Genomic DNA, 12,683 nt, shown 5'->3' with positions numbered 1-12,683 from the left:
GCTTTCGGTGTGTAATCCATTTTAATGCCAACACCATTACGAACAGTAGCCTCAGTGTCACATTTAGCAAAAGCAAAGGCAAACCAACGGCGACCAAAAATGCAAGCTGTCACACACTTGAGTGAATCTGCGAAATCTGTGTAGAGCATGCAGTGAATCAGTTTTCTTGATTTTCTCTATAGTATAATTTATAAATATTAAAATCTCTAAAGATTTTTAATAGTCTAAAATATCATATGGCCAAGGCATTGTTTTAGTTATGATAACTACTTTACCTTCTCCCTCAAGTGCAGCGCATTTTGCAGTCGCTCATCTCACATCATAAATCTGGGAGTCGTACTTTGTTTTATGATTTAAATGAAGCGCCAAAATGGGATGGCAGTGCTGATAGCGACTGAAAAAGGCAGTGGAGTGCGACCTTAATACGGCGACAATTGATTAGCGAGCGACGGAGCAAGGCGCGCAAGGCTAATGAGGATCGCCCCGGGACAGATTGAATCCGATCGGATGGGTTGGAATCGTGTCCAGGCTGGATGTGTGCTGAAGCTGGGGGGAGAGGTGACAGATCTGTCAGTCAGGAAAAAAAGGCTTAAAATGGCTTCAACTAGATGGAGATACCAAATATATATTAACTATTTGGCTATGTTAAAAAAAGTTTCTTACAACTGGCATTATATGCTATATTTTTCGGCTTATAATTGTAATGATTCGTATTATTTTATTTGGTACATGCAATTTATAAATGCGGCCTTATTACCAGCTTTCTCATTCATGGAATCATAAATATATATTGAATTTTGTTCCTGTGCAGCAGGCGCCAAGTGCAGGGGAAACCTGTTCCCCAGGCATCGTCATCTCCGTTCTGGGACTCCGTATTAATCACTGCGATTCAACGGCGATCGCCTTCGATAGCTGCCTGCACTTCGTCGTTCCGATAGCCCTCGATAGCAGGCGCTCAATTTATCAAATACCAGAAGGCTGGATGGGGACGGATTTCGGAGGGACTGAGTCAGTGGCCAGGCATGCCATAACGAACCTTAGCCTACTTAGCAAGTCCAGCTCGATTGGCCGAAAAAAAACCCGCTGGTTGTTTCCCACAATTATGCAAAACAAAGAGGGAGCCAAAGTGCCTCTACGAGGAGCGGGTGGAAAAGGGGCAGAAACAAACATGCCCATACCACAAGGTGCATCTCCCATCCAGCCAATTGCCTGCAAATTATAATGCATTATTTCATAACTCCCGCCAGCAACTTGTTTGAACTGAGTCAGCCACTGCCGGACCCCAACCCCGATCCGGTCTTCAATCGGCGACTCAATCCCAACCCGAATCCTATCCGCAACCCGACCCCGGGCAATGGCCAGCAATCAAATCACTTGCCGCCCCAAGCGGACCTCTAAATCGAGTCAATCTTAGAAATCGCGGATTCGAATGGTAGGTTCTCAGTTTGAATCCAAATATTCTGCACATATTCTTTATGTGCTGGGAATTACTTACAAGATGATAACTATAATGTTTACATATATCAGCTATTTGAAGTATTGATTATAATTAAACTTTAATTGTATAACTGCACTAACAGTGATCCGGCTATATTCTTTATTTTAAATGCATCAAGTATCCCCACAAAGCTCATCACCCCCTTAATACCCTGTATTTTCTAGCCCAAGAGATTGCTAGACAACAATCGTCTTGTTCGTTCCGTTGTGGCCTACATTGGCAGCATTGTCCTGACTCGGACTTCTCTTCTGGCAGTTAATTTGATTATGTATTTTCCGCTGGGCCGCATTGATTAACTGCCGTCTGACATGACAGCTCAATTCGGGCCCGCCGATGTCATGATTATCGATTGCGCAATATTCCCTCGAGAGTACTATCCTCGGCATCTTCGGATCGGGGTTTTATGGTCTTCAGCAAACAACGAGAGCTACGACTGCTTTTTGGCCCTTCAGCCACTTTGCCTTTTCTATGCTAACTTGAATCGGACAACGATCGCGTAATCGCCCTTAATCCATCAATAAAACGGGGCCATCACGATATCTGCAAGTCGGAGGTTGCAGTTGCCACTGTTGCAGTGGAGAAAATATGGCCAATTGCGGCGAACGATCCACAACACCATCAGTCAACACAATCAATCTTTTGCCAAGTCCGTTTGGTTGTGCAAATATTTGACTTGTATTCGATGGCTAAGTGCATTTATTGGGGCCTAACGAGCCAGCCCGATCGATCAAGTGCCCTAAAACCTTTCACTAATGATTCGATCATGCGGTGGGTGGCTGTATCTGTATCTGTATCCAAAAATTGAAACTGCATCCAATAGATGCATGTGGGGCTGCTGGCACAACCGGCATTTAGCCTGCCAAATGGATTGTGACAGTCCAATTAGTATTAATTCGGGGTCTTAGTTTGTTTTAGCCGTTCGGTTTGTTTTTCGGCGATCTGGGTCTCTGTGCAATTTGATCGGATTTTGGGCCATAACTCATTGCCATCTTTCAATCAGTCGGGACTTTTTACCTTCACTACTTCTTCTTCGATCCCACTGCCGAAAACAAACGACTCGCATTCACTTTTAGCCATACGGGCAATAAAGAAACAAATTAACTGATGATCAGTGTCAATGGAATGCAACCATGTAAATTACATACATCCTCGATCCCAGCCGCTCACCCGGCGAAATCAGAGCCACACAAGCCAGCACAACTTGGCCATAACTTTGGGCAGAGCCTCTCCCCGCATCGAAATCCTGGCCTGAATCGTGTCGTGATTACAGGTTGTTTGGAGGATTGGCCCGAACTATGCGATGTGTTGTCGTTTTGAAGCGATGAATTAAGCGATATTTGCAATTAATAACTGTCATGCTTCGGAAATCTGTTCAATAATAAAATTTGTTTAACGAATCAAAGACTGGCACTGTGAAACTGGGACTCGGGCTGGGGTTGGGTCTGGGTCTGGGTCTTTCGTCCATCTGAGATTCTTTGGAGCCGTCGTACTCGTCTCCACTCTCCTCGCTCGCGATGGCCTCAAGCGATTTCGCAATCGAGGCGACTTTCGTGTTAATGGCATGCAGGCACTGCCATTGATTTCACTTCGATTGCCCATAAAATACGGCCAAGTGGAAATCCAAGTTCGAGGCAATGTCGGACGGAGGACTCACACTCGGGAAAAAGTTTTGATCCTTCGAAGAAGGAAACACATGAAACCTACGAAGTCCCTGGATCTCTAGATAAGGATTTAAATGTTTTTAAGGCAAATGATATGGAATGGGTTTTCTTCAAAACTTTCAATTATTTCTGAAATTAAATAGTTAAAAACCAATTACTTGACCCTTTTTCTAAGTGCATGGCCACGTGCTTGAAGGCGGCAAAAGTTATTGACTGATTATGAGATTTGGCACGCCATGAGGAGAAGGCGGAATGTCGGCAGATTATGTTTTGAAAGTGCAGTCACTGATTTCTTTATGAATTCATTAAACTTTAAATTGGTTTTAAATTGGCCCCGACTCCAGCTCCATCTCGATGGTCTTGTCTTCCGTCGTGTGGAATTTGGCACGACCTGCCCGCCACAATTATCTCTCAGCACACATCTCTCGGCAGGCCGAGTTGCCAAGTGGCCAACTGGGCAACTGGGCACCGCTCAACTGGCCCCTGCTCGCCCTGTGTGGCCAATAGTCGGGAGCAGCCTGTGGGCCAATAATATTAATAACACGCACTTTGTAAGCCTGCCAGCCATCCAACCTCCTGCCTGCGAGCCAGCTGCCTGCATTCTGGCCCGTGGCCTCCGCATCAGCGTCTCATTGTTTGTTTTCATTAAGAGAAATATTGCAGCGTCAACATGAAATCAATACCGGGTCCAAGGCGATACACCCGCGCCTAAGGCCAGGACACAGTTAGAGATGGTCCTTGAGTATGCGATTTGAGATTCTTGAGACTATCGCATAGGCAATGTTCGTTCAATTAAAGAAATGCGGGTGAAATAAATACACATATCGAAGCTGAAAGTTATAAATATATTTATACATATATATAATATAATAATATATATATGAAAATATATTTCCAAAGTAATGCAAATCATTTTCAAAATTAAAGCGAAAACCCCTTTAAAAGTTACAATTCTGAAAACATATTTAATACGTTATTATTGTTTTGTTTAATAATCGACTTTGGTGAAGAATTCATATTTATATATATTATAAAAAAGTTTTTATAAAACAATTTTATAATGTAAAATTGTTTATAATTTTCTTACCATCTAGTATTACTCAATATGTTTTAAGGACTCATTAACATTGTTTAATTTAACTCCTCACGCTGCCGTCTCTAGCCCGCACGCACTCGCGGAGCCCTTTTGTTTCAGAGGCTGCCTTTCTGATGGGGGTGACTGATTGGGATTGTGATTGTAGCTCTGCAGCATTGTGTCCCAGTGCCCCGACTCTTTTTCAAGACTTGCAAGTCGCATCCAGGGCTCAGGACATGGACATGGACACGGACACGAACATGGGCATGGACATGTGCAATGTCCCGTTTCTCAGTGGCGCGTAAAAGAAAGGAGTTCTCTGTTTTCGGTACTTGGTCGTCGGCTTTCAGTTTTCTGCTGGTGGCTCTGCCTTCTCCAGAAATCTGATACTTTGGCTCCGCTCGTAATTGTGCAGATGCATTGGTCGAAAAGGTGTCACTTGAGTGAATGCCGTTGTCTTTGTTATTCCTACCGATGTCGACGTCGTGCCGCCCAGCTTCATATATCCCCAGACCGACGAACGGATCTCAGGCGAGGATCCAGGCACAAGTCGCACACGCGCTTGTGATTCGAGCCACCTACCTCACACCTGTTCCGCTTGCGGAGGAAGTGCGCTATTCTTGGGCTAGGAAAATATCGGAAGTAATGGCATAGGAAGGGTTGTTTGGCACCCAAATCGTAGAGATTGAAAATCTGCAGCTGTATGGGTTCTATAAATAGATAGGGAGATGTATATTTTGTGCGGTTTCTTTGGGGATTAAGTATGAAAACCTAATGGTTCTTGAAACATCTGTGGTTTCTTGAGATGACAATAAATATTAAAGTGTTTTACACGGTTGGATTATAATTTAGTACACTTCGATAAAGTGGTTAACGTATAATAACTCTATACTATTTCAATATACAACAAACATCATAGTTTACTATCGTAGTTTATTAGTTCTAACCATAAACGTAGTTTGGAAGACCTTTAGGCCTGTTAACCAAATACAATACCATTGTCCATTCTGCTCAAGTCCCCACCCAGTGACCTCAACCCACATTCTGTCGATCCACACACCCACCAACAAAATGTGGATCGCCCCAGGATGCGTGCCAACCTTGGGGTCCCATCATCATCGATCGATTCAATCGGCTGGCTGGGCTACTTTTTAATTTCGGAACCTTGAACTTTTTGTGGCCGGTCGCAAATTGCACACCAGTAAATGCAATAAAAATAAAGCCATGCTGTAGATCTCAGTAATCAGTTGGCAAAATCGCAGCTGGCTGGCCAAAAGCAAAGCAGACAAAATGCGCCAACAACTTCATCACAACAATGGCTAATGAGTCAGTGGAGCTGGTCTGTCTGCTGATCTGTCGGCGGCATTCGACTAATAAAACCATCAAAGACATTAAACGTTGTGGGTGCCATTCATTTGATTGAACTTTGACACCCAACCCCAGAGCCAATCGGGAATCAGATGCAAAAAGGCAGATGCAAATGCAAGTCTCTCCGCTTTTGACCAACGCTAATACTTACTTTGGCTTCGAAGCCACAACAGCACAAAGGCGCAAAGGAGACTCCATCGAAATAATAATAATAATAATAAGCGCAATAATAATGCAAGATGCTGCCAACGAGTTGCAGATAGGAAAAGCGTTCGCAAAATTACCTAAACCTATGCGCTTGTCCATCTACTGGTTTCGATAATAATACCCTTTCTAGAAATGTCTTTATGAAATTTGAAACCATTGGTAATTGATTTGAAGATGCTACAAAATTTGAATTTTAAAATTATTTAATTATTATATCGAATGTCAGCTTTTGCGAACATCTTAGTCTTTGTGGTTAACCCTCAAAATATGTTACTTTTACAGTAACTTTAGAGACTATATTGCTTCTTCAACATTTGGTAAGGGCATTCTGGATCCAACCATTTTGGATGCCCATTTACCACCGCGTTGCCAACGTTTTACGTTAGCGGATTTGTAAATTATGGCAAGGTCTGCACGTGCTCAGTGGCCATTGTTTTGGGCCAGCTTTGTTGCATCATCGGCGGCGGCATCATAATCCGCTAAATGGGCGACAAATCATATCGGCGAAGTCTTTCCTTTGGCTGAGGAAGTTCGGAACTGTAAGCCACTTCCTATCGGTTTGATCGCTCGATCAGCTGGCAAATGCTGTAAGCACTTGGAGCCAATACCATTCTTGAAAAGCGGTAGAAAAACGTTTTCAAAAAATATAATTGTGTGGCCATTTCAATTTCATTTAAGTCTGAGTAGCCCGCGGGTTATGTTTCGACTGTCGCAAAGTTTCGATCGAACTGGCATTGTTTCTGTTTTTCTGCCTGGGCTGGCTGGCTGTCTGCCCGTTTTACGTTGATTTCTTGAGCTTTCTGGGTTTCGGAGACTGAGAGATCGTTATAATCTGGCCCCTGGCGCCGCAGTTGCAACTGCCACGTCCTTCGCTTCGAGTGGGTGGCTTAAATTGTTTGGCAGTGGGCTATTTTTTGGCCGGTTTCCGTTATTTGCTGTTTGATTTAAAATATAATTTTATATAATCTGCTACCAGCCTCAATTAAATGCACGTTTTGGCTGGGCTAGGTCTGCTAAATGCAATCGATTATTGGTTTATTTTAATTGCTTTGCCTTGGCCAAAAGCAACGTGAGAACTTGCGATTCTGGTTACGCCGATCAAAGACAGATAGTAAAACAAACAAGTCTCTTGTAGATACTTTTTTTTCGGTGGGTATTTCATTTTCGAAGTAATGCAGCTTACAACTTAACTGCCATTCTTCGGCACTCCACAGCCCCATTTAAACTCATTGTAGAGGGTTAACATTTATGGACGCAATACAAATGATGTAAACATCTGTTGTTAACTCATTTATGAACCAGCAGCACCCTCGCGACCACTCGACGTGTTAAACGTCAATAAAATTGCTAAAATCAACAAAAACACAGACCATCGGTTCATATGGAGGCGATTCACCAGCCCGCTGGCAGCCAAATGGAAACAATGAAGCGAAACCCTTTAACTTTGAAAGCGGGGTGTACTATATATATATAAACATACAATATATCTATATCTATATATATGCCTAGACTGGTCTGGCAATTAACTGTGTGAAGTGCCGTGGTAATTATGTCGCTGTTTAGGGCGAAAGTGTGCCACCAGACTCCGCGAAGGGGTTAATTTACCGGGCGCCGCCGAATGCAAACAGAATTAACCATTCAACTCGTTGGTAATTGGAATTGCGTGGGGTTGATAAGGGAGTACTACTAAACACAGTGGTTACTTCAATGCAGCAGTTGTATATATGATGAAAGTGATAAACTATTGCTAAATCTAGGTATTTGTTGAAAATATTATCAGCTTTTTTATAGGCTTTAAAAAGAACTACTATTTGCTTGTATAATAAAAAAAATTGTATTGTTGGAAGGATTTTACTGTCTACATTGTTTCTTAAAACTAATTTCTCTCTTTACATAGCTTGTTGATTTGCTTCTACTAATTTAAAAAAAGAGTAGATAATATTTTGTAAAAACTTAAAAAAAATGGGAGTTGCTAGGTATCTTTCTTTCCATACCCTCATAAAATATAAATGTAATGACCCAGCGGCCACTGTATTAAATACACTCTATTAAAGCAACTCAATTTATGTCGACTTGGGGGCGCCACAAAAAATACTCCCGAATGCAGCAAAGTGAGTTATTGAATTACGGAAAACCCCAAAAAATTGCCCCAAGCTAAACATTATTATAATGCCCTGCAGTGGGAGGAGGACTGAACGCCTCATCGAAAAATCTCACGTGGAATTGGGCCGGGCGTGTGAAAAATCAGCTTGAAAGGATGCCGACCCTTGGAATCGAGTGCCCGTACTCCCCTCGATTCCCGGAACACGTGTCGCAGTCTGGGCGGCACTAAATCATAGCCAAATGCTTATGATTAGAGGAAAAAAGGCGGCTCCTCCCGCCACGTTCACATTACACTTCACGGCGAGTTAAGCGCCCGGAGTAGCGAGTTTTCCGGCAGCTGGATATGGATATGCTGGCACCAAAAATAGACCATCATCATGACTTCGGGCGATCTTGTACCTTGGCATTGTGGTGTTCTCCCTGGGCTCGGTTTTTTAATTAGAAACATTTGAAAGCTATTGTCATCGGGATTGGGGGGATCGGGAAGCAACACACTTGTTGGCAGCTATCACTGCCTTGGGCGGGCTAATGAGGCCCGGATTTTGGAAGATACGGCGTAAACTTGGGGAGACAGGGCTCACCAGCAACAAATGAGCCTGTCAGTGGATATCCAGCAGATGGAACTTTGGTTGAGAAAAATGCAAGGAAAGGCGCGACAACGGGTAGATGATTCAAATCCAAAAGTAGATTTAATGGTATAGATTAAGGAACACCTAAAAGCTTGTAGGAATTATAAAACAGTTTGTTAGTCTTATTTGAAAAAATATTCACATTTATATTATTACAAACATATATTCCTAAACAGCAATATGAAAATACATAATTGATATCCAAAAAGAAATCCCTTTTATTAATACAAGTAATTTAATTTCGTATACTTTTGTGTAAATGGCTTTTCTTGGATTCCGAAGAAAGCGCTTCCCAAATCCCTTGTAATAAACCAATATATGCCACCAATTGAGAACACGTGTTTTCCTTGCAGTTGGGTGCAGCCGTCAGGCCACCTTTTTATTTCTTCTTATCTCTTCGAGTAGCAGAAACGGTTCTGCCCGCTTAACCTCTACAGAGTGTCTAATCTTACCTAAATACTGCGACTGCGCCGCCGTCGACAGCGGCAGAAGAGCAGCGTATATATATATGTATAAGAGAGAGAGAGAGAGAGCTTATGCGCATATATGGCCAGCGGCCAGCGTGGGGATGCTGACTTAGCTTAAAGCATAAATGGGTGATCTTATATCACGCTCACTTGAGACATTTATTTATGCAATGCAACTAAGTGTTGCTGTGTACTTATAGGTACAGTGTACCCTCGATATATGCACATACTACACCTCCCCTCTTTTTTAAAATAACGTAAAGAAATGAAGTTATTTTCTATCAACTATATTACCATTATAAAATAAAAATTACTTAAATATTATTTTTAATGAATTAACATTATTTATGATATAGAATTTTTAAATGAATAAAGAAAAAATATGTATGTATTTTGAATTAATAAAAATTCGATTATGTCTATGTCTTTGTTATATTGTTTTGGCTGATCAGGCCGTTATTTAAGTTTTATTATGAAAGGTTTGGCATTGATTGCCCTTTTTTTTTTTTCATTCTATTTGTGCTTTTTTAGCCTATCTTTATGTACTATTTGTTGTTTCTTACTTCCTGTTTTAATGGTTATATTGTCATTTATTCCTATATCTACTACGTCATAAGGACCTTCATATCTTTTATCTAACTTATGACCTGTTTCTTTTCTAAGTAATACTTTATCTCCTATTTTTAATTCGAAATTATTTGTATTCCTATCATATCTTAATTTTCTATCCGCTTTTGCTTTTTCTAACATTCTTCTTGCTCTGTTGTACGACAATTCTAGTCTGCATTTAAGCTCTTTAGAGTAGTCGTCTAAGTTGTATATTGGGTCTATTTTGTTTATCTTACTGAAATCTTTGAATTGTCTGGGTAGTCTGCCAAATACTAGTTCGTATGGGCAATAGTCATGGACTATTGAGGGTGTTGTATTGAAGCAATAAGTGAAATATGGTAACCAAATGTCCCAATCACTTTTGTTAACCGATATGTATGAACGTATATATTCATTAAAAGTTCGGTGGCTTCTTTCTATTGTTCCTAAAGTTTGATGATGGTGAGCGCTAGATGTTAGATTTTCTATATGCATATATTTGCATAATTCATTCATAAGTGAATTTTTGTATTCCGTACCTTGATCTGTAATGAACGTCTTCATTGGACCGTACTTCAGTACAAATAATTCAAATATAGCCTTTGCAACTGTTTTAGCACTTTTATTTGGTGTTGGAATAGTTACTAAAAACTTGGTTAGATCGCATATGATTGTAACTGCATACTCATTTCCGTCTTCCGATTTCGGTAGTGGACCAATGGTATCAATTAAAACAGTATCAAATGCTGTTGCTGGCGTTGGCATCAATGTTAATGGAGTTTTCGTATGTGTTGTAATTTTGGCTTGTTGACATTTCAAACAAGTCTTTACATACTTTGAGATTGTCTTGGTCATCTGGGGCCAATAATAAAATCTTTTGATTTTTGACTGGGTTCGCGAAATACCAGTGTGGCCTCCTTCTATAGGATCATCATGGAATTTTGTCAAAATTTCTTTAATCTGAGCTTCGTCATTTTTGTCTATAATTATCACCTTTTGTAGAATAGCTAGTTCTACTTTTTCGAGTACTCGGTTGCCCTTTATTTTAAATTCATTTAGTGATACAAATTGGAACATCTGTTCGCTTGGTGATATTCGCATTTTTGTTATTTTATGCATTCCGGCTTTTGAAATAAGCCTTTGAAAGAATTGATTTAGATCAAATGTTTCATTAGAATACAAGTCATCAACATCAAAGCGTGAAACAATTGTTTTTCCTCGTTTTAATAAACACTTGTGTTTATCTATTTTGATTAAAACATATTTCTTTGTGTCATTATTATTGACAACTTCATAGACTTTGGGCTTTTCTATTGTTTGCTCTTTTTCCTCTTGTATTTTGACTATTGCTTCGTCCTTACAGGAATTTTCCTGTTTAGCTTTTGATCTGGTGGTAACTTTTAATATTTCTCTGTTGATTGTTTTCAGATCTTTTATTGTTATGCGAGACAAGGCGTCCGCAATATGGTTATCTTTCCCCTTAAGATATTCTACAGTAAAGTCATACTCTTCTAAATCCAGCCTCATACGAGTGAGTTTTGAACTTGGATTTTTCATAGAGAATAGGTATGACAATGGTCTATGATCGCTTTTTACCATGAAATGCTTGCCATATATGTATGGTCGAAAATGATTTATGGCCCAATGAATGGCCGTTAATTCTTGTTCTGTAGTGGACTTATTACTTTCACCTTGAGTGAACATTCTTGAAGCGTATGCCACTGGAAGTTGTTGACCATTGTGATCTTGTGTAAGTACCGCTCCGCATGCCTGTTTACTAGCATCGGTTGTTATGCAAAATTCTTTACCGAAATCTGGGTACTGTAGTAATGTTGGTTTCATTAATTCTGTTTTAAGGTATTCGAATGCATCATTGCATTCTGCTGTCCATTCGAATTGAACATTCTTTTTACAAAGCCTCGTTAAGTGGCGTGAATGATCAGAAAAATTTTTAATGAAACGTCTGTAATAATTACAGAAGGCTACGAAACGCCTAGCACTGTCGGCATCTGTTGGTATAGGATATTTTTCTATAACTTCATATTTGGTGTCATCTGGGAGTATACCTTTATCGGTACATTTGTGACCCAAATATGTTACTTCTTTCATAAAGAAAGAACATTTCCCTGGATGTAGTTTCAAATTATGTCGTCTACATAGCTCGAATACGTTAGTCAAATTTTTGAGCATATGTTTTTCTGAACAACCTATTACTACTAAGTCATCCATATATAGAAATGCTTGCGATGGTTCAAGACCAGAAAATGCAAGTGTCATCCTACGTTGGAAGGAGTTTGGTGCTACTTTCAGTCCGTATGGTAATCGCGTGAAGCGATATGAGCCATTGGCTGTTGAAAATGACGTTATATCTCTATACCTTTTTTCTAGTTCTATCTGGTGGAATCCAGACATTAGGTCGAGACATGAAAAATACTTTGCTCTTCCTAATTGATCAAGAATATCTTCTATTCTTGGAAGTGGAAATTTGTCTGATAATAGTTTCTTATTTATTTGACGATAGTCAACTGCTAATCGCCATCTTTTTTCCGTGGAATTCGGAAGTGGTTTCTTTGGAACCAAAAGTAATGGACTATTATATTCAGACATTGATGGTTCAACTATTCCATCATCTATTAATTTTTTTACCTGTCTGGCGATTTCTGGTTTTTGGCTATCTGCCATGCGATAGTTTTTTATATAGACCGGTGTTTTTTCCCCTAATCTGAGTTTTTGTTTGTAGAAATTGTTAGCCGATATTGGTTCTGTTTCTAGACCAAAAATATCGCTAAACTCGGTGCATAACTTAGTTAGTTCATTATTGAATTGTTTAGGGAATCTTAATTGTTTTAAAATTTCTTCAGTTCTATTTTCCTTTTCTACTGGTGTTGTAAAAATGTCATAGTCTTTCATTGATTCGCATTTGATCTTCGCGCTATCTATTATGGCGTCTTTATTATTTGTATTTATAATGCGAATCAATGCGTTTTTGCTATCGGCAATGGTGCTTGCTACTATTATACCTGGTTGCAGCTCCTGATTTGGTACTACCACCGTTTTTTCGTTAGTGAGTAATTTGACTTGTCTGAT

The 12,683-nt window shown here is 40.1% G+C and overlaps 1 annotated feature.

The window, feature by feature from the left end:
* Positions 1-8,843: 8,843 nt before the first annotated feature.
* Positions 8,844-12,683: part of a mobile genetic element that runs on past the window's edge.

This window comes from Drosophila melanogaster, chromosome 2L (assembly GCF_000001215.4).
Source record: "Drosophila melanogaster chromosome 2L".
Classification (NCBI taxonomy): Eukaryota; Metazoa; Arthropoda; class Insecta; order Diptera; family Drosophilidae; genus Drosophila; species Drosophila melanogaster.
Note: the sequence above shows the minus strand (reverse complement) of the source record. Positions and strands in the feature narration are given on the sequence as shown.